Consider the following 22,230-nt stretch of genomic DNA (forward strand, 5'->3'; position numbering starts at 1 on the left):
CAGGGCGCGATGCTGGAGTCCCGGGATCAGGTCCTGCGTCGGGCTCCCGGCATGGAGCCAACTTCTCCCTCTGCCTGTGTCTCTGCCTCTCTCTCTCTATGTCTATCATAAATAAATAAATATTTTTTAAAAAATTTTTTTAATAAAAAAATACATCACTATTACTGTGTATTAAAACAAAATCTTTTAAAAAAATAAAATAAAAATCTTAGTTGTAGGCAAAAAATAAAGGACAGAAATCAATTCTTTCCTCTCTCCCTTATATATTTCCAGAAATTAATTTTTGTTGAGAGAATGTGCTCTGTGTAAGCTTCATCATAAGCCAAAAAGTATCTGAAGATATATGTCCGTTAGATTTTTTTTTTTTTTTTTTGTCCGTTAGATTTTAAAAGGAGATATACAGTAGTTGAATCTGAAATTCAACTTGCCATTCAAAGTTATAATTTAAGGCTGGTCCAAGTGCAGTGGTATTTACAATTAATTGATCACAGCAAGTTACAGATTTCTTGGGGCACCTGCGTGGCTCAGTCAGCCTCGTGTCTGTCTTAGGCTCAGGTCATGATCCCAGAATCCTCAGATTGAGCCCTGAGTTGGGCTCCCTGCTCCGTGGGGAGCCTGCCTCTCCCTCTCCCTCTGCAGTTCCCCCTGCTTGTGCTGTCTCGCATACTCTCTGTCAAATAAATAAATAAAATATTTTAAAAAACAAAATAATGATTTAAGCTGCTCTTTTCCTTAAGTACCTTTTTTTTAATTGAGATATAATTGATATATTAGTTTCAGGTATACAGCATAATAGTTTGATATTTGTATATATTGCAAAATGATCACCATGATAAGTAATTAACATCTATCATCACATATGGTACAAAATTTTTTTCTTGTGATAAGAACCTTCAAGGCTCTCTTAGCAACTTTCAAATATACAATGCAGTGTTATTAACTATAGTTGCCAGACTTTACATTATATCTCCATGATTTATTTATTTCATTAATAGAAGTTTGCACTTTTCAACTCCCTTCACCCATTTCACCCACCCCTTCACCCACTGCCTCTGGCAAGTACCAATCTGTTATCTGTATCTGTGAGCTTGTTTTGATTTTATTTTGTTTTGCTTTGTTTTAGAGTCCACGTATAAGTGAGATCATACAATATTTGTCTTTTTCTCTGATTTATTTCACTGAACACAATGCCCTCAAGGTCCATCTGTGTCTTTACAAATGGCAAGATTCCATCCTTTTTATGGCTATTATTTCATTGTATGTATATGCATCACATTTTCTTTATCCGTCCATATGCATCACATTTTCTTTATCCGTCCATCTGTTGATGGACTCTTCAGTTGTTTCCTTATCTTGGTAGTGAAAGTAATTCTTAATGAACATGGGGGTGTGTATATCTTTTTGAACTAGTGTTTTTATTTTCTTTGGGTAAATACCTAGAAGTCAAATTGCTGGATCCTGTGGGAGTTCTTTTTTTTTTTTTTTTAAGAGAGAATTTTTTTTTTTAAGAATTTTATTTATTTATTCATAGGGACAGAGAGAGAGGCAGAGACACAGACAGAGGGAGAAGCAGGCTCCATGCAGGGAGCCTGATGTGGGACTCGATACTGGGACCCCAGGATCACGCCCTGGGCTGCAGGAGGCGCTAAACCGCTGCGCCACCAGGGCTGCCTCCTGTGGGAGTTCTATTTCAAATTTTTTTGAAGAACCTCCATACTTTTTTCCATAGTCACTGCACCAATTTACATTTCCTCAACAGTGCACACAAATTCCCTTTTCTCCACATCCTTGCCAACACTTGTTATTTCTTGTCTTTTTGATAATTGTCATTCTAACAGGTATGGGGTAATAGCTCATCCTGGTTTTGATTTGCATTTCCCTGATGACTACTGATGTGGAAAATCTTTTCAATTACCTATTGGCTTCCTGTATGTCTTCTTTAGAAACATGTCTATTCAAATCCTCTGCTCGTTTTTAATCAGATTGTTTGGTTTTTTTTTTTCTATTGAATTGTAGTAGTTCTTTTTTTTTAATTTAAGATTTTATTTATTTATTCATGAGAGACAGAGAACGAGGCAGAGACATAGGCAGAGGGAGAAGCAGGCTCCCTATGAGGAGCCTGACAGGGGACTCAATCTCAGGACCTCAGGATCACTACCTGAGCCAAAGGCAGATGCTCAACCACTGAGCCACCCAGGCGTCCCACCATTGGAGTTTTGATAGGGATCTCACTGAATCTATAAGTTTCTTCAAGTAGTATTGATATTTTAACAATACTAATTCTTCTAATACATGAGCATGGACTATCTTTCCATCTATTTGTGTCTTTATTTTCTCTCATCATTATCCTATAGTTTTGAGCATATAGGTCTTTTCCCTTCCTTTGTTAAATTTATTCCTAGGTATTTTATTCTTTTTGATACAATTGTAAATGGGATTATTTTCTCAATTTCTCTTTCTGATAGTTCATTATTAGTTCATTATCATTATCATTATTATGTATACATATGCAATAGATTTCTGTATATTGATTTTGTATCTTGCAACTTTACTGAATTCATTTATCCTAATATTTTTTTGGTGAAGTCTTTAGGGTTTTCTATATATAATATCATGTCATCTGCAAATAGTGACGGTTTTACTTTTGACTTTCCCAATTTGAAAACCTTTAATTTTTTTTCTTGCTTAGTTGTTCTGGCTGAGACTTCTAATACTATGTTGAATAAAAGTGGTGAAAGTGGACATACTTGTCTTGTTCCTGAGCTTAGAGGAAAAGTTTTCAGCTTTTTACCATTGATTGTGATGTTAGGTGTGAGCTTGTTACAGTGACCTTTATTATGTTGAAGTACATTTCCTGTGTACCTACTTTACTGAGACTTTTTACCCAAAATTGTTGTTGAATTTTGTCAAATGCTTTTTCTGCATCTAGCAAGGTAATTGATCATACAATTTTTACCTTTCATTTTGTTAATGTAGTATATGAGTATCTTCTTTCTTTAAAACAGTTCTTTTGGGGGACACCTGGGTGGCTCAGCAGTTGAGTGTCTGCCTTTGGCTAAGGGCGTGATCCCAGGGTCGTGGGATTGAGTCCCACATCGGGCGCCTGCTTCTCCTCTGCCTATGTCTCTGCCTCTCTCTCTCTCTCTCTCTGTCTTTTGTGAATAAATAAAATCATAAATAAGTAAATAAATAAACAAAACAGTTCTTTGTGATAATTTTTTCAGTGATTCCAGTATTGATTACAATGAAGCAAAGTTCTATAGGCCTTCTGTAGCTATATAATTTGTTTCTATAGGGCCTGCTCTGAGTAGGTGTAATAGTAATTATCTTTGTTTAGATTTAAACACTTTTTTTTTTAATTTTTTTTTTTAATTTTTTTATTTATTTATGATAGTTACAGAGAGAGAGAGAGAGGCAGAGACACAGGCAGAGGGAGAAGCAGGCTCCATGCACCGGGAGCCCGACGTGGGACTCGATCCCGGGTCTCCAGGATCGCGCCCTGGGCCAAAGGCAGGCGCCAAACCGCTGCGCCACCCAGGGATCCCTGATTTAAACACTTTTTAAAATAGAAGGCATGTCCGGCAACCCTGGGTGGCTCAGCGGTTTAGCGCTGCCTTCAGCCCAGGGCGTGATCCTGGAGACCTGGGATCCAGTCCCACATCGGGTTCCCTGCATGGAGCCTGCTTCTCCCTCTGCCTGTGTCTCTGCCTCTCTCTCTGTGTCTCTAATGAATAAATAAATAAAATCTTTAAAAAATAAAAAAAATAAATAAATAAAAATAAAAATCTTTAAAAAATTAAAAAAAAAATAGAAGGCATGTATATACTGCAAAGACACCAAGGAATTTTGCAGAAGCTAATTACCTCCTTAGCAGCATTCCTTTTTTTTTTTTTTTTTAAGATTTTATTTATTTATTCATGAGAGAGACAGAGAGAGAAAGAGGGAAGCAGAGACATAGGCCGAGGGAGAAGCAGGCTCCATGCAGGGAGCCCAATGTGAGACTCAATCCTGGGACTCCAGGATCACACCCTGGGCTAAAGGTAGACGCTTAACCACCCAGGTGTCCCAACATTCTTAATAAAATTGCCTTCTGGATAAAGAGACAGCCAATATTTTCTTCTCTCCAAAGCCATATGAAGTTTAATACGAATTTTGTATTGCCTTCCCTTTTCCTTTTGTACATAATGAAACAGAAAAATGAAAAAGATATTAACCAGTCACAGAGACCTCTTTAAAGGCATAATTGTAATGCTTTTTTGATGGCCGGGAATCTGACCTGATAAAGGATCTAGGTAGTGGATTTTTTTTTTAAGATTTTATTTATTTATTCATGAGAGACACAGAGAGAGAAAGAGAGGGGCAGAGACACAGGCAGAGGGAGAAGCAGGCTCCATGCAGGAAGCCTGATGTTGGACTCGATCCCAGGACCCCAGGATCAGGCCCTGGGCTGAAGGCAGTGCTGAGCCACCTGGGCTGCCCTGGGTAGTGGATTTAGCAGGGATCTGAACACATGCCGGTGCCGGCCCTAAGTGGTTAGTCTGTTATGTCTGTGGGGTCCATGCAAGTTTGCAGTGTGGATGCTGTAGTCTCCTGTCTTAATGTTTGCCCTTCTTATGGAATTATTCCCCCCACCCCACTTCCTTCTTCATTTGTTTCATTAGTCATACTGGCCCTCAATTGCAGGGAAAGGGAGAGGGATACATCAAATTTCAACTTCTAGGAATTATATATGATGTGAGTTATTCTATCATACGACAGATATTTTCATCAACATCTAAGTTGAAGAGTCAGAAATCATATTGACCAAGTTACGAATTCTGGAATACATAAATAAATATATTTGAACACATGAGAACAACATAAAGTTAATAGTTCATTCACTTAGCAAATATTTATTGACCATGGGATACCTCCATGAATAAAACAAAGATCCTAACCCTCATGAAGCTTACATTTTAATTCAGAGGGAGATGAAAATAAACAATAAACTTAAAAAATAAGTAAACTTTATAGTAATTCGAAAGGTAATAAATACTATGGAAGAAAAAAGCAGCACAAGGCAAAGGGAAATTGGTACTGAGTGGGGTTGTGGGGATAAGTTACACTACTCAGTATGAAGGCAGGAAAGACCTAACTCAGATATTTGAGGAAAGACTTGAAGGGAGGTGAGGACGTGAACCAACTAGATGGAGAGAAGACCGTCCCAGGCACAGCAGAGGCACACACAATCATGTAGTGTGGAGACCAAGAAGGAGGCTGGGAAAGGCTGGGAGACTGGAGAGGCTGGGAAAAGGAGGAGATGCAATCAGAGAGATATTGGGGGGGGCCTCACGGTGGGAGGCCTTGTCGACTGTTGCAAGGACTGTTTGGGTTTTTTTTAAGATTTATTTTTCATTCATTTATTCATGAGAGACACAGAGAGAGAGGCAGAGACACAGGCAGAGGGAGAAGCAGGCTCCATGCAGGGAGCCCAATGTGGGACTCCGTCCTGGGACTCCAAGATCACGCCCTGAGCCTGAGGCATACACTCCACTACTGTGCCACCCAGGCATCCCACAAGGTCTGGTTTTCACTATGAGTTAGAGAGCAGTGTAGGGTGGTGGGGGTTTTTTTTAGCAGTTTTATTGAAAATATAACTTATGTTATATACAATTCATTCCTTTAAAGTGTACAATTCAGTGGTTTGGGGTATGTTTGCAGATATGTGCAAACATTACCACAGTCAGTTTTAGAATATTTTCAACAGCTCAGAAAGAATTTCCCTTCTGCCAGGTCTAAGCAACCACTAATCTATTTCCTGTTTCTATAGAGTTCCCTGTTCTGAATTCTTTATGTAAATGGAACCATATAATATATAGTCTTTTGTGAGTGGTTCCTTTTACTTAGTATAATTTTTTCCAGGTTCATCCATGTTGTAACCTATATCCATACTTCATTCCTTTTTAACACTGAATATATTTCATTGTATGTATACATCATATTTTGTTTATCCATTTCCAGTGATGGGCATTTGAGCTGTTTCCACCTTTTGGCTGTTATAAGTAATGCTCCTATGAACATTTATGTACAAGTTTTTGTGTTTATTGTAGATTTTTGAGCAAAATTGTGACATATGACTTATATTTTATTAGGATCACTCTGGTTATCAAAACTAATATGCTTAAAAGAAGTATTATTTCTCTTAAATGTTCAAAATAAATATGTTATTATAAAAATGAAAATTCCTAGGTGTATTTAAATGAACGATACCCATTGTTTATTCACCTACAATAGACTGATCTGCTGTTCTAGTTGTGTTTCTGATGGACATGATCCTATCTTGCAAATAAATGAGCATCTTGGTTAGGGATTTGAGCTGGCTTGCCTTATCACTTCACAGGTCAATCAATATTAAAGAGTTCTAGTCCCTGCTGGCCGCAATTGACACTTTAAGTTAGCTGTTTGAGCTGAGAGGCCAAGAACCAGATCCATATGGATGAAATTGTTCTCCCAATAGAAGAACTCCCTCTGTCTTCTCAGAATTCAGGATAGAAGTGGAAGGGAAGAGGGAAGCTAGGTAGATGTATTAGCCAAAAGGGCTGCCACTGCCTGAATCCCACCTAAACTTAGGCAAAGAGAGGACTTTAGTCCCTAGTGCTATCAGTTTCATACTTAAGAATTTTGACAAGGAGAAAGAGTACCCTGCTAGAAGGTGACCGCAGATCAACAATCTTCTTACTGCCAGATTCCCTTTCAAAGCAGTAATAATGATTATACATAGTAGGTTCTCTGTAATAGTATTGGGTTCAATTAAATTCTCACTAGCTCTATGCCTGCAAAATAATGGTCCCATTTTTCAGTTATTTTCTCTTTAGCTAGCAAAGACGGCACCACAAGTTTTATTTTGTTTTTCACATAATTAGGATCATATTGTCTATATAGTTTTCTACTTGTTTTCTTACTTTTAATTATATTGAGAACACTTTCCCATGTTATTAAAAATGATTTAAGGGCAGCCCTGGTGGGGGCTTTTAAAATCTTTTAAAAAAATGATTTATAATAATCTCACAGGCTATATAATTTTAATTTTAAGAATGTGTCTTTTTTTTTTTAAGACTTTATTTATTTATTCATGAGAGACACACAGAGAGAGAGAGGCAGAGACACAGGCAGAGGGAGAAGCAGGCTCCATGCAGGGAGCCCGACATGGGACTCCAACCTGGGTCTCCAAGATCACTCCCTGAGCCAAAGGCAGACACTCAACCACTGAGCCACCCAGGCGTCCCTAAGAATATGTCTTTAGGGATGCTGAGGATGGCTCAGTTGGTTAAGTGTCCAACTTTTGATCTTGGCTCAGGTCATGATCTCAGGGTAAGGAGATCAAGCCCCATGTCAGGCTCCACACTGGGCATGGATCCTGCTTAGGATTCTGTCTCTCTCTCTCTCTCTCTCTGCCTCTCCCCCACCACTCACTCACATGCACTTGTGCTTTCTCTCTCTCTCTCTCTAAAAAAAAAAAAAAAAAAAAGAATGTGTCTTTATTACTATTAGACATTTAATTTACAGTTTTTGTTTGATATGTCGATAAACATCTTGTATATTGATAAACCCTTATTGCATCTCTGATTATTTCCTTAAGAGAAAAGTGCAGTGGTCAGTCTCAAATATTACTACTAGAAGTATAAATAGTATAACTTTCCTGGAAAGCAATTTGACTTTACATGTTCAAAGATGTGGGGTTGACTTCAGGGCTCTCACGGTTGTTGAGTAGTATGCTAGTTTCCTGATTTTTTTTAGAAGCCCTGGCTTCGGTGATGGAAATGTTCTATATCTTGATTAAGGAAATGGTTACATAACTGTATACATTTGTTAAAATCATCACACAATGCCCTTGAAATTGGTACACTTTATCATCCATAAATTATATATCAATAAGAAATTAAAAATTAAAAAAACAAAGTACTGTAGTATCAAACACACTTTTCCTTGCTATAGTGAAAGATGAAAAAGCACAAAGGAATAGTTTTCTTACTATGTAATTCAGTGTTTTTAATGCCATTGCTCTAGAACTACCTGATATTAACTAGTGTTATGAGTCACATACTTGGAGAGACACTGAACAATTCCTCTAAAAAGGATGTCATGATGATACTCAGAACTAAAATTTATTTAGCACATATTATATATATATGTGTGTGTGTGTGTGCTAGATACTGTTTTAACACATTTTACCTGTGCTATCCAATAAGGTAGCTATTAGTCACATGTAGCTATTGAGCACCTGAAATGCAGCTAGTCTAATTTGAGGTATGCTACAAGTATAAAATATATATCAAATTGCAAAAATTTACTACCAAAAAAGGAAGTATAAAATATCTCATTAATAATTTTTTGAGGGATCCCTGGGTGGCGCAGTGGTTTGGCGCCTGCCTTTGGCCCAGGGCGCGATCCTGGAGACCCGGGATCGAATCCCACATCGGGCTCCCGGTGCATGGAGCCTGCTTCTCCCTCTGCCTGTGTCTCTGCCTCTCTCTCTCTCTCTCTGTGACTATCATAAATAAATAAATAAATAAAAATTTAAAAAAATTTAAAAAATTCTCTCTTTATTAAAAATAATAATAATAATTTTTTGAAATTGGTAATCTTTTGGCTATATGGGTTAAGTCAAATATGCTAAAAATAAATTTAGCTTTCTTTTTACCTTTCTAATATAGTTTAAAACATTTAGAATTGCACAGCAGCTCACATTTGTAATTTGCTTTACGTTTCTGTTGGATTGTACCGCCTTACCCATTCAGTTTTGTTTCATTCTCATAACACAACAAAGGAGATATAGGTTTTAGGAAAGTGAAAATCTTGTCCAAAATCATAGAGCTAATAAGTGGCAAAGCTGGACTTGAACTCAGATAATCTGTTTCCAGTCTGGACACCTAAGCACTCAGTTGAAATATTTTAAGAAGATTTATCTAGCTATGATTATTTTAATCTCTCGCTTGTAAATGTCACTTATAAGGTAGGCAAAATTTGTTTTTACCAAATGGACAATATATGAAGCTTTCTGCCTACTAAGAAATATTGTAAACCAAAGGAGGGGGGAAAATAGTACAAAAGTGAGGAATCACATAGTGTTGTTTTAAGATTTTTGTCATCCAAATGTAATTAAGAATGAGATTTAAGACAGTGTTGCCCTTTAAATAAAAATGGTGGGGATCCCTGGGTGGCTCAGCGGTTTGGCACCTGCCTTTGGCCCAGGGCGCGATCCTGGAGTCCCGGGATTGAGTCCCGCGTCGGGCTCCTGGCATGAAGCCTGCTTCTCCCTCTGCCTCTCTCTCTCTCTCTCTCTCTCTCCTTTGTGTCTATCATAAATAAATAAATAAATAAATAAATAAATAAATAAATAAATAAATAAATAAATCTTTTAATTAATAAAAATGGTTAACTTGATTAACGAGTTGCAGCTGTTAGTTTCATCACTACCTAAGATGATGCCTAAGTGTTGGTAATACTATAATCCAGACAAAGTCAGTAACAGTATAGAGAATACAGTTTTTTTGTAGAAAGTACAGTTTAGGGCTTAGAAAACAGTTGGCATTTTGAATTTCTATAAATAAATTTGAAGCTGAGAAGAGGCTGATTCATATCATCAACAGGTACTTTATAGATTTCTACCTAAACAAGTAACACTAGAAACTTAGGCCTTCTCCTGTAACCACGAGTTGGTTTGATCTCTGAATTATTTACAGAAAAATTAGGATCCTGTAACAGAATTTGCATTTCAAGGGAAGAGGAATCCAGAGGACATTCTTTTTCACTTATGGGCATTTCAGGATCGGTTTTGAAATTGCTGGAATCATTACCATCTCTGTAGAGATGCTGGGGGTAGTTTACTTTCCGGCTGTGACAAGAGTGTTAGCCACCATTGAAAGAGCCATAATGGAGTGTATCACCTGTCACTGAGGAGCATTTATTGAGTGCTGATTATGTGTAAGGTTTTGTGCAAGGTGCTAGAAAGATGAAGGCATGTTCTATATTTGTAAGGATTTAAATGTTTAATGGGAAAATAGACATATAAATGAATAACTCTAACAAGATGCTTTTTTTAAAGAACTGGATTTAACCCAAGATTCAAGTGTAGGTCTGTCTCTTGACTCCAATTTATTTGTGCATTTGGAACATATGCTTTTAAAATTAAAAATAGCTTTTCATTGCAAAATCAATACATAATACTTGTAGGAAGCATTTTAATACAGCTGAGCAAAAAGAAGGTAATAGAAATATCCACACTGCCAGCATCCCACCTTGAGAAGTGTCAACATCTTGATGTATATATAGCCTTTTAGACCTTTTGCTATTAATGTGTACACATATATTTTTAAATAAAAGGGAATATACTATATATGTACTTTCTTTTTTTTTTTTTTTATGTACTTTCGATGAAAATACTTATATAGGGCAGCCCCGGTGGTGCAGCAGTTTAGCACCACCTGCAGCCCGGGGTATGATCCTGGGGACCTGGGATTGAGTCCCGCATTGGGCTTCCTGCATGGAGCCTGCTTCTCCTCTGCCTGTGTCTGTGCCTCTCTCTCTCTGAATAAATAAATAAATAAAAATCTTTAAAAAAAAAAAAAAAAAGAAAATACTCATATATGTCATTTTCTAGTGACTGCATAGCATTCTGTTGTCCAGTTGTGCCCCAATTTATTCAACCAATTCTCAGTTTTTTGTTCATTCAACACTTACTGAGCACCTACTGTATTCCTGGAGCTATCTTGGGGTTAACAAAATTGGTATTAATTGTTTATAATTTTTCATTCTTCTAAATAGTGCTGCAATAAACATCTTCCTTACATACTTGTCTAGTTGCTCGCTTGGGATAATAATAATTGAGCATATACTATATATGCCAGACAGTCTGGACTTCATTACATATATTTTCTCATTTAATCATGATCCAAGAGGTAATATTGTGATTCCATTTTTCAAATGAAGAAACTGGAACATAGTAAAATGAAGTAATTTGTCTTAGGTCATAAAGCAAGGAAGTACAAAGCTAGAATTCAAGTTCAAATTTGTGTGATCTTAAATTCATGCACTGCTAGCAATGTTGAGATGAAATTACTGCCTCAGAAAGCATAAAGATCTTTTTTTTAAGTAGGTTCAACCCAATGTGGGGCTTTAACTCACAACCCAAGATCAAGAGTTACAGATAATAAACATTTTTAAGATGCTGAATTACTAATTTGCCAGCCAGAAAAGTTTTACCAGTTTCAACCTTTACACCATACCCTTACAACACTGAGGTCAGCTGCTCCTGATTCTTAAAAATAAACCTAAAAACTTAAAAAATCATCAATGTATATGGAAAAGGTTGATAACACAAATAAAAAATTTTATTTCAATTCAAATGCAGAGAAAAAAGAAAGAAGCAGTGTGAAGCTGAGAGACAAGTAAATAGACACAGAGACAAGAGAAGTCAGAGGTAGATATTGTCTGGTCACAGAGCAGTACTCATCTCCTTCCCATGTTCCTTCAGTTCACACCCAGGCCCCAGGACACCTTTTTCCTTTGCATGAACTTGGTTAAATAGTTTGTTTCTTGTAGCTAGAAGGTTGCATTTTAGGAAAATGTTCTCAACCTCTTACAGGTTTATAGGATGTGCCTTTTTGTGTATATGTAAGACTCAATACATATTTGCATATTTATTTCAGGCTTTGTTAGGTTAAACAAGAAAAGGTTAAAAGTGGAAGGAAAAATTCAAAATAACTCTGTGAGTGACGTAAGAGTGACTTGTTTACTTCCTATATTAGCTACATTTCTGTTTCTCATGATAAAAAATACTAAAATGTTCTACAGATTTTTAAAAGTCACCAATTTGATGTCATTGGGATTATTAAGTACTAAAGTATTTGGTTATCCTCAGCACAATCCTGAGTTATCATTTCTCCACCAAAACTGTATTACCTTCCCCAACTGAATGATATATCCATCAGGACAGCTGTTCATTCACTAGGATTATCATGAGAACCTCTGGGCTTGAGTGGGACCTGTAACTTACAAATCACCTTTTGGTACCCTTTGGTCTTTTTTTTTAATATATTTTTTAAAATTTAAATTTAATTAATTAACACATAGTGTATTATTAGCTTCAGAGGTAGAATTCAGTAATTCATCAGTTGCATATGACACCCAGTGTTTATCACGTCACATGCCCTCCTTAATGCTCATCACCCAAGTACCCCATCCCCCCACCCACCTTCCCTCTTGCAACCTTCAGTTTGTTTCCTAGAGTTAGGAGTCTCATATGGTTTTTCTCCCTCTGATTTTGTCTGATTTTATTCTTCCCTCCCTTGTCCTATGATCCTCTGTCTTGTTTCTTAACTTCACATATGAGTGAAATCATATAATTATCTTTCTCTGATTAACTCATTTCACTTAGCATAATACCCTCTAGTTCCATCCATGTAGTTGTAAATGATAAGATTCCATATTTTTGACGGCTAAATAATATTCCATTATGCATTATATACCACATCTTTATCCATTTATTTGTCAATGGACATCTGGGCTCTTTCCATAGTTTGGCTATTGTGGACATTGCTGCTGTATCAGCGAAGTCAAACTTTCACTCTCTTCACAGATGACATGATACTCTTTGGTATTTTTTTTTAAGATTTTATTTATTTATTCATGAGAGACCGAGAGAGACAGGCAGAGACACAGGCAGAGGGAGAAGCAGGCTCCACGCAGGGAGCCCGATGCAGTACTCGACCCCAGGTCCCCAGGACCACGCCCCAGGCCGAAGGCAGCACTGAGCCACTCGAGCTGCCCTCTTTGGTCTTTTAAAAGGCAGTGTAGTATAGCAGTTAAAAGCCTGGGTTCCAGCGCCAGACTACCTTTTCTATTTATTTTTATTTTTATTTTTTTTCAGACTACCTTTTTTAAATCCCACCTTTGCCATGTGTCCACTTGTATGACTTCACGTAAACCATTTAACTTTTTGTACCTCAGTTTCTCAACTGTAAAATACAGGTCATAATAGCTCTTTCATATCATTGTTGTGGTGACTGGATAACAGAACATATATAAAATGCTTGGAGGAGAATTTGGCACAGGGTAAACACTCTATTACTGCCACTGCTACTATTTACTGCTGTTATATTTGGGGGACATAAAGTGAAAGGGACCTTGGATATTATTCATCATCACCACCTCTGTCATGACCCACACTTACAAGTCACTTGTTTTGAAAATGACCAACATAATTCAAGAGCAGAATTAGATTATTATCCCAAGGAGGAATATAGTGGGGCAGTGATATAGTTTACAATGAAGGTAACCAATGCCAGACGATCTTTGTGGTCTATGAGGACAAAAATGTTTAGTAGCTCAAGTTCCATTTGTGCGCACTTCAAATGTCCCCTTTGAGGCTTCCAGAGTCAGCATCTCTGTAATTAATCAGCCTGCAGAGTCTTCAGCAGCCACGCTTGCTACAGGTAGGTTATTTGGGGCTTTGTTTCTTGTATTTTTTTATTGTGGTCACCATTCTACTCCTGTAGCTGTGGTCTCTCTAACAAGTTATATGGTCTTGAATGTTCTCAGTGCTGAGAAAATACATATCTAGCTCTCTTTGTTTTCAGATGATAATTTCCTTTCAGACCTCTGTATAACTGATATTACAAGCAGTTCTGTCCCTGAGAAGTCCATCTTTCGTCCCATGGACTAAGAGGGTAATCCTATGCTGAGGGCTCCTTTTTATTTGTTTTTTTGCTTTGCTTCTTGTTTTATTTTGTTTTCATAAGTCAGGTGTCCAGTGGTAAGGTGGGAATTGGGAAAGTAGCTACATTTTTTAATAGACAGTTATACTGTTTGTAAGAAAGTGTTATAGGATAAAGTAGCCTCAGTGGAATTGGTTATAATCAAGGAAATATTTTATGTCTTAATTCAGTGTTTCCCAAGTCTGTCCTATAGAAAATGTATTTGGCTTGGTATTTGTTAGGTACTGATAGATAGTCCCTTAAAAAAAGGTTCTCTAGCTGACTAAAGTTAGAAAGTACTGCATCCTTTTCTTGAAAAGTCACAATTCACATTAGTATGTTAAAGATTCTGAGAAACTCCAGAGTAAAGAAACCCATTCAGCTTTTTCCCCCTTTATTGTATTTTAATATAATTTTTAAATTTATAAATGAATATAGGTAACATACAAATTAGAAAGTATAATATAATGAACACCTTTGAATCCTTCCCCTAACCCAAAGACTAGAAAATTGCCAATAACAGAGGTCTGTTTGTTCCTCTCCAATTTTATCCCTTACCTCCCTACAACAGGTAAGCACTATGCTACATTTTGTGTTTAGTTCTCTTCCTTTGGTGAGAGATTTTTATCACTGATCCATATATTTCTGAACAATGCACTATTTAGCCTTGCTTGTTTTTGAGCTTTATAAAAAATGGTATCATACTTTTTTCATTGAACACTGCTTCTAAGATTCATCTTTATTGTACCATGTAACCTTTGTTCACTCATTTTTCAGTGCTGGGTAACATTTTATTGCATGAATATACCACAGTTTACTTCTCCATTCACCTGTCCATCTACATTTGAGTTGGCTTTTTGTTTAGTCTAGTGTTGTCCTGTTTACTATTATTGCTTCTATCTAAGAGCAGCAAGAAGAAATGTGAGTCAAAGATATTGACAGATGTTATGATTATATTGTTTTGGAACAAGAGGGAAAATATGTACTGAGTCGCTGCTTTATACAAGATACTACTCAAGGGGATCCCTGGGTGGCGCAGCGGCTTGGCGCCTGCCTTTGGCCCAGGGCGCAATCCTGGAGACCCGGGATCGAATCCCACGTCGGGCTCCTGGTGCATGGAGCCTGCTTCTCCCTCTGCCTGTGTCTCTACCTCTCTCCTTCTCTCTCTGTGTGACTATCATAAATTGGAAAAAAAAAAAAAAAAGATACTACGCAAGTCAAAGTCTAAAATACAAACAAGAGGGACACCTGGGTGGCTCAGCGGTTTGGCGCCTGCCTTTGGCCCAGGATCGAGTCCCATGTCAGGTTCCCTGCATGGAGCCTGCTTCTCTCTCTCTCTCTGCCTCTCTCTCTGCCTGTGTCTCTGCCTCTCTCTCTGTATCTCTCATGAATAAATAAAAACTTTAAAAAAATAAAAAATAAAATACAAACATGGGGTGCCTGGGTGGCTCAGCAGTTCAGCATCTGCCTTTGGCTCAGGCTGTGATCCCAGAGTCCTGGTATCGAGTCCCACATTGGGCTCCCTGCATGGAGCCTGCTTCTCCTCCCTCTTCCCATGTCTCTGCCTCTCTCTCTCTCTCTCTCTCTCTCTCTCAGGAATAAATAAATAATATTTTTAAAAAGTAAATAAATATAAATAAAATAAGATGTCCTTATCTTCAATGATTGTATGGTCCAGTGACTGGGGATCAAAAAAATCTGTATTTCTCAAATCAGGATATAATTAATCCTGGGACACAAAAAGGCACAAAATAAATGATATATCTTTTGGATTTTCTTATAATTTGAGGAGATGTTCAGAGGTAGAATTAAATAACTGAGAAGTACCTTAAAATATGTTTACACCAAAATTTAAAAGGTCCTTTTATGAAAAATAAAATTTTTATGGAGTTTTCAAACAACATATCGGACCTCAAAGAAAGCTGTAAGGTGGTAAACCAATTTGGACTATACCCTCAAGACCTACTAAATTCAGGGGTGCCTGGCTGGCTCAGTTGGTAGAGCATGTAGCTCTTGATCTCAGGATCAGGAGTTCAAGCCCCACACTGAGCGTGGAGCCTACTTTAAAAAATAATAATAATAATAAATTCATTATCTTCTGTTGTTAGAGGTTTTCAGGCACAAAAATGTGAGAAGTGTTCATGTATGTAACTTAAGTAAAATGTGCCCTAAATAGAAATGATTAATTCAGGCAAAGTAATCAGGAAATGCTTCACAGAAGAGATAGCATTTTTTTTTCATTTGTCAGAGAAAGAGAGCACACACACAAGCAGGGAGAGGGGCAGGCAGAGGGAGAAGCAGGCTCCCTGCCAAGCAAGGAGCCTGATGTGGGACTCGACCCAAGCTGAAGGCAGACACCTAACCAACTGAGCCACTCAGGTATCCCAAGAAGATAGCATTTGAGCTAGACGTTAAGAAATAAGTTGATTTCCATAGTAAGAGCAGTCAGGACAGAGGAAACAGCATAGTTAAAGACAGGAACTTAAAAAAAAAAAAAAAGGGAATGGCACATTCAAAAAATAATAAGTTCTTTATGGGTAAATTATATATGCAGTGAAGAGCTGTATATAAGATTCCTATGATTTTCAGACATCGGTGCTGAATGTCATGTGGTTTTCCTTGCTCCTGATAAAATTGCTGTTGGATATTTAGGAAATGTTTAGCATGACAGGTAATATTTAAGATGAAGTCTTAACTTTTTTAAAAAATATGAATCAGGGGTACCTGGGTGAGTCACACTTAAGCGTCTACTTTCAGCTCAGGTCATGATCTCCGAGTCCCAACTTGGGTTCCCTGCTCAGTGGAAAGCCTGTTTCTCCCTCTCCCTCTCCCTCTGCCATTCCCCCTGCCTGTGCTCTCTCACTTGTGCTTTCTCTCTCTCGCTCTCTCTTTTTCTCTCTCTCAAATAAAAATGAATCTGATTCAGGTATTTACTCAGCAAACTCTTAATTCAGCTATTTTTTATTGCGGATACACAGATCAAAAAGATATTAGTCAAGATGTACATTAACTGGTAAGAGAAACCATTAGAACTCCCCCAAACTCTCACAGCCACCACCCCTTCTGCTATCTGTCCCATCCGCTGTGACCAGTGTTCATAGCCTAGCTCAGCCCCCCATGTGGGCACCAAATCTTATCCCTCACCTACTCCAGGATATCCCTTCAAACTGATTCCTCTCTCCTCATTCAGTTTTACCCATGCTAGTGGATCATTCATAGAAGCATAGAAACATACTCACTTTTCCCCCACCTTTAAAACCCTCTATTAGCCTATCTCTTTCCAGGTTCTGTATCATTCTGTCATTCCTCTTGTTCTTTTTTATAGCAAAAATTCTTCAAGAACCATTTCTAATTATTGTCTCTGATTCCTCTTCCTACATATTCTCTTAAATCCACATACTCTTAAAACTCACTGTATTCAGGCTTTCACCCCCATCACTCTGGAATTGTTCTTGCTATGGTTCCCAGGGACCTCCACATGCTAAATCCAGAGTCAACTTTTAGCACTCATTTTATTTAACCTATCAGCAGCTTTCGACACAGTTGATCGGTCCCTTCATCTGGAAGCACCTTTATCTCTTAGCTTCCAGGAACTATAGTCTCCCAGTCTTCCTACCTTATTGGCCATTTCTTCTCTGTCACTTTTGTTCATTTCTCCTATTTCTGGAATCCCTGGAACTCTGTCCTTAGACCACCTCTCTTCTCTGTCTATATTCACTTCCTTGGCAATCTCATTCAGGCTCATGGCTTTAAAATCTGTCTGCTACTGACTCCTAAATTTATATCTCTCATCCAAAGTTTTTCAATGTCAGTGCTATTAGTGTTTAGGACCAGATAATTCTTTGTTGGGTGAACTGTCCTGTGCATTATAGGATGTTCAGCAACATCCCTGGCCTCTACACACTGGACGCCAGTGGCATTCCACCAACTATGACAACCAGAAATGTTCCAGACATTGCCAGATGTCCCCTGCAGACAATATCACATCTCTCTCACACCCCTCCCCATTAAGAACCACTATTTCTAGCCTGAACTTCTCCCCCAAACTCCAGATTTGTATATTCAGCTAATTGACACTTCTATTTGAATGTCTATCCATATTTAATATGATCAGGACCAAGCTTCTGATATATCTTTCTAAACACAATCCTCCCTCAGACTTTCCATCTCAATTAATTGCATATTATCCTTCTAGTTGCTTTGGCCAAAAACGTTGGTGGTTTCTTGACTCCCCTCTTTCTCTCACACCTATATCCAATTAATCAGTAAATCTTATGATCCTTTCCTTCAAAATATGTTTAGAATCTGAAACCCATCATTTCCTACCTGGATTGTTACAACTGCCTCACCCTTAACCCTACAGTCTTTGTATCACTAGAGTGACCCTATGAAAATTCATAATTCAGGGCGTGTCTCATCTCTGCACAAAAACCTCCAGCTGTTACTCATCTCACTCAAAGTAAAAATCAAAATCCTTATAGTAAGCTATCAGGCCTCCTGTGATCTCATCTTCATATTCCCCTCCCTCCCCTTTCTTAACATCTCCAGTCTTATCTCTTATTACCAATACCTTATTTACTTCACTCCAGCTGCACCAGCCTCCTCTCTGTTCCCTGAACACACCAGGCTTTGGTCCCTTTGTCTTTGCCCTTCCTCCAGATATGTTCCCCTGGCCTCGTTCAGGTCTTGGCTTAGATGTCAGTTTCTCAGTGAGGCCTTCCTTGGCCACAGGATTTAAAGTCTGAGACCACCACCACCACTTCCAACTCTTTTTCAAACCTGCTGTATTTTTTCTCTGCAGCACTTTCTTCGTATTACAGATGGTAGAGAGGCAGTGCTGCATCATGCTTAGGACAAACTCTAAAGGCAGATTGCCTGGGTTTGTATCCTAACTCTTTCACTTTCAACATGTAAGGCCTTGGCTTCTCTGTGCCTCAATTTCTTTATAAAATGGAATCGTTTTTACCTCATGAGACTCTCATGTACGGTGATAGTTCATTATTATTACTGTTGTGTTATTATTATATTTTATTTATGAATTTCATTTATCTTCTCCCATTGGAATGTAAACCTCATAAGGGAAGTTTTTTGTTTTGTTTTTTTTACTTTGCTTATTGCTCTATCTTCAGCTTCTAGAACAGTGCCTGGCATATAGTAGGCAATTAATAAATATTTTTTAATCACATTGTCAACCTCTGGAAAGAGTAATGAGGAAAAGAAGGATCCAGAAGGACTACAGTTCTGTGTGTACTATTTAAAACTTTTACCGAAAGAATGGATTCATGATTTACTTGTGTCCTCAAAAAGCTTATAGGCTTATGTGGAAAAAAGACATGTAGACAAATGAATTCCTAAAGGATTCATGTGAGATTGAATTGTTACAGATGCACAGTTCAGATAAAGTACAAGAGGGATGGGACAGTCTTACAGGCAGAGGGAATAGTATGTGCAAAAGCAAAGAAGTCTGAAACAGAATAGCAGCTCTGACAGATTTAAGCAGTGGAAATTGAGAGGACTTGTCAGTGTTCTAGGCTAGTAACTGCTCCATCATCCTTTTATCTCACCCACTCCTCTATTCCAGCATATTCAGCTAAGTGTTTGGCTGTAATTAGAAGATTATTACTCCATTAAGGCAAATATTTGTGGGGGTTTTTTCTCATTATTTTCCAGAAAGTCTTTTTCTAGGTTCCTGCTTTCCATAAATTCCATTCATTTTGTTTCATTATGCCACTTCACATTTGATTCTGGCTTGCTTTTGTGTCTTTGCTTTTTTGTTATGAAGAAACTCACATATAACTTCTATTTGTGGAATTACAGGAAAAAAAAAAAAAAGGAAGTTAGGGCACCTGGGTGGCTTGGTCTGTTGAGTATCTGCCTTCGGCTCGGGTTGTGATCCCGGGGTCCTGGGATCGAGTCCCTGTGTCGGGCACCCTGCTCAGTGGGTAGTCTGCCTTTCCCTTTCCCTCTCCCCCTCCCCACTGCTCTCGCTCTTTCTCTCTCACTGTGTCTCTCAAAATCTTTTAAAAAGAAGTTTTTTAAAAGGAGGAAGACATAGATACTAGATAGATAGATAGTCTTGTTATATAACTTTGTTTAGGAACACAGTTGTTCAACTCAATGACTTTATTAATTAAAATCTAAAATCCTTTAAGTGTTAGTATCTACTTCCTTACCAAAGACTGAAAAGTTTTTTTTCAATGTGTGATGTAAGAGTTTTTGAGGTTGACTTTTTTTTAAGATTTATTTATATATTTGAGAGAGTGAGAATGTGTGCGCGTGGGCGCAAGTTGGGGGAAGGGCAGTGGAAGGAGGAAAGAATCTCAAGCGGACTCCTGCTGAGTGCAGAGCTAGACCGAGGCTCAATCTCATGACCCATAAGATCACGACCTGAGCCAAAACCATGAGTCAGATGCTTCACCAACTGAGCCACCCAGGCACCCCTTGAGGTTGACTTTTTAAATTCAGGGCTTTGGGGGTTCCTAGGTGGCCCAGTTGGTGAAGCAGCAGCTGACTCTTGATTTCAGCTTAGGTCATGATCACAGGGTTGTGAGATCAAACCCCACGTCGGGTTCTGTGCTGGGTACCTGCTTAAGATTCTCTCTCTCTCCCTTTCCTTCTGCCCTTCCCCATCTCTAAATTAATTAATTAATAAAATCGGGGCTTTATTCCTGCCCACTTTGCTTCTCTTCATAAAGTTAGGAATGATGACAGCACACATTCCCTAGGTTAGTTCCTCCTACCATCTTTGTTTACATCTTGTCTCACACTGAGTTGTAACTGTGTATCTGCTCCTAAGAGTCCCTTACAGGTAGGAATCATAATAAGTGCACCTAGCTCAGTGTCTGCTTGGTAATCGATGCTTAGTAAAACACTTGTTAAATTGAATTGAAGTGAACTGAATTGAATTAGATTATGATATCACAGGAGAAGGGAATTTTTGAGTTTGCTTTTCAAGTGAAATTGATTTAAAACAAAGCTAGAAAAGAAAAATCATTCTTTTGTTATTGTTTTTATACATAGTCTAAATTTGGGGTATAGATACCAATATGTTCATCACCCATAATATTTAAAGCATTCTGCAGTGACTCATCAAAGTCCTCAAATAGATCCTTTTTAAAAGTCACAATAGCCCTAGGAAACAAAATTAGACTTGGCAAATATAAATAGTATTTTCCCTTTTCAGTTAAGAATGTGGGGTCCTGTTGATACACAGAGGAGGATCTTTAAGTATAATTTCAGTTAAGTTACTTCTTTTCTTTGCACTGGTAGCAGAGTCTGAAGTGAAGCAGAGATCACCTGATAAATTCCTGTAGGCTTTCCCAGCACATCTGTTTCATTCTTACTGTAAGTCACTAATCAAGGACTTCTTGTGTTATCTTTCAAAAAAGCAATGCTACCTCATTTCCTGACACTTGTTCTCTGCCCTCTGAGTGTTTCCATTCCAACTGGCCAAGAAACAAGGCCAGACAGAGGTGCCTGTCTTTTAGTAGGAGAATAAATAAATTTAGCTTCTACTCCTCTCCTTTGTTTCTTTTGCAAAGGAATTTGGAATTTAAATCCTCTGAGTCTAGAATCGGCAAGGTCTAAAGCTCTAAAACAATGGTGATACTAGGGTGCCTGGTCATCCCTCCAGCCCTCTGCTACAGACCCGTCTCCTGAGAGAGGGTAGCACACTTAGAAATACTGTCCCAGAACTCCTGTGTGATAGCAAAGGCTATACCCCTTGCCAACATGTAACTATTTCATCTTTTTTTTTTTCTTTTTAAGATTTTATTTTATTTGAAGGAGGGAGAGGGAGAGAGAATCTGAAGCAGACTCTGAGCTGAGCACAGAGCCTGGCTTGGGGCTTGATCCCACGATTGCAAGATCATGACCTGAGCCAAAACCAAGAATTGGATACTTAACCGACTGAGCCACCCAGGTGCCCCAAAGTGTAGCTCTTTTAGTGAGTTCATTTATTCGGTATACCTTCACTGGGTCCCTACTAGATACCAGCCTAAGTTCTATAAGCCCTGGAGATCCAAGCTGAAAAGTCCTAGACCTGCCCTAAGTAGTTCACAGTCTAGTGTGGCAGCAATAAAATGGAGAGTACCTAATGAATAATAATAATAATAGAGCTAAAATAGCACTAGAACAAAGAGATTTATAGCCATGGGAGGGATCTGTCCAACCTGAAGGAGTTTAAGAAGGCTTCACAGAAAAGGCGATTTTTAATCCTCAGCCTTAAAGAATAAAAAGGATTTCATCAGACAGAGAAGGGCTGTCTGTCATTTCAGACACAGGACATAAGAACAAAAGCATACAGGTGGGAAAGCTCAGGAGGTGTTCAGGGGAGAGCAAGAGGCTGGACACTGCTAGGTGGCATGGTGGGAGGTGGAGCCAGAGCACTCTGTTTGGTGCCCAGGGGTGCAGGTTCCAGAGCCTGGGTTTGAATCCCAGCTAAGCCGATTATTGGCTGTGGTGAACTTAGCAAGTCACTTGACCTCTGTAGCTTGGT

General features: G+C 38.3%; 1 protein-coding gene across 3 annotated transcripts in view; it reads left to right on the forward strand.

The window, feature by feature from the left end:
• VPS45 (vacuolar protein sorting 45 homolog) overlaps positions 1 to 22,230 on the forward strand; it is a 74,359-nt gene that overhangs the window by 46,095 nt on the left and 6,034 nt on the right. The gene's annotated exons all lie outside the window — the stretch shown is intronic.

The sequence above is a fragment of the Canis lupus genome, chromosome 17 (genome assembly GCF_011100685.1).
Source record: "Canis lupus familiaris isolate Mischka breed German Shepherd chromosome 17, alternate assembly UU_Cfam_GSD_1.0, whole genome shotgun sequence".
Classification (NCBI taxonomy): Eukaryota; Metazoa; Chordata; class Mammalia; order Carnivora; family Canidae; genus Canis; species Canis lupus.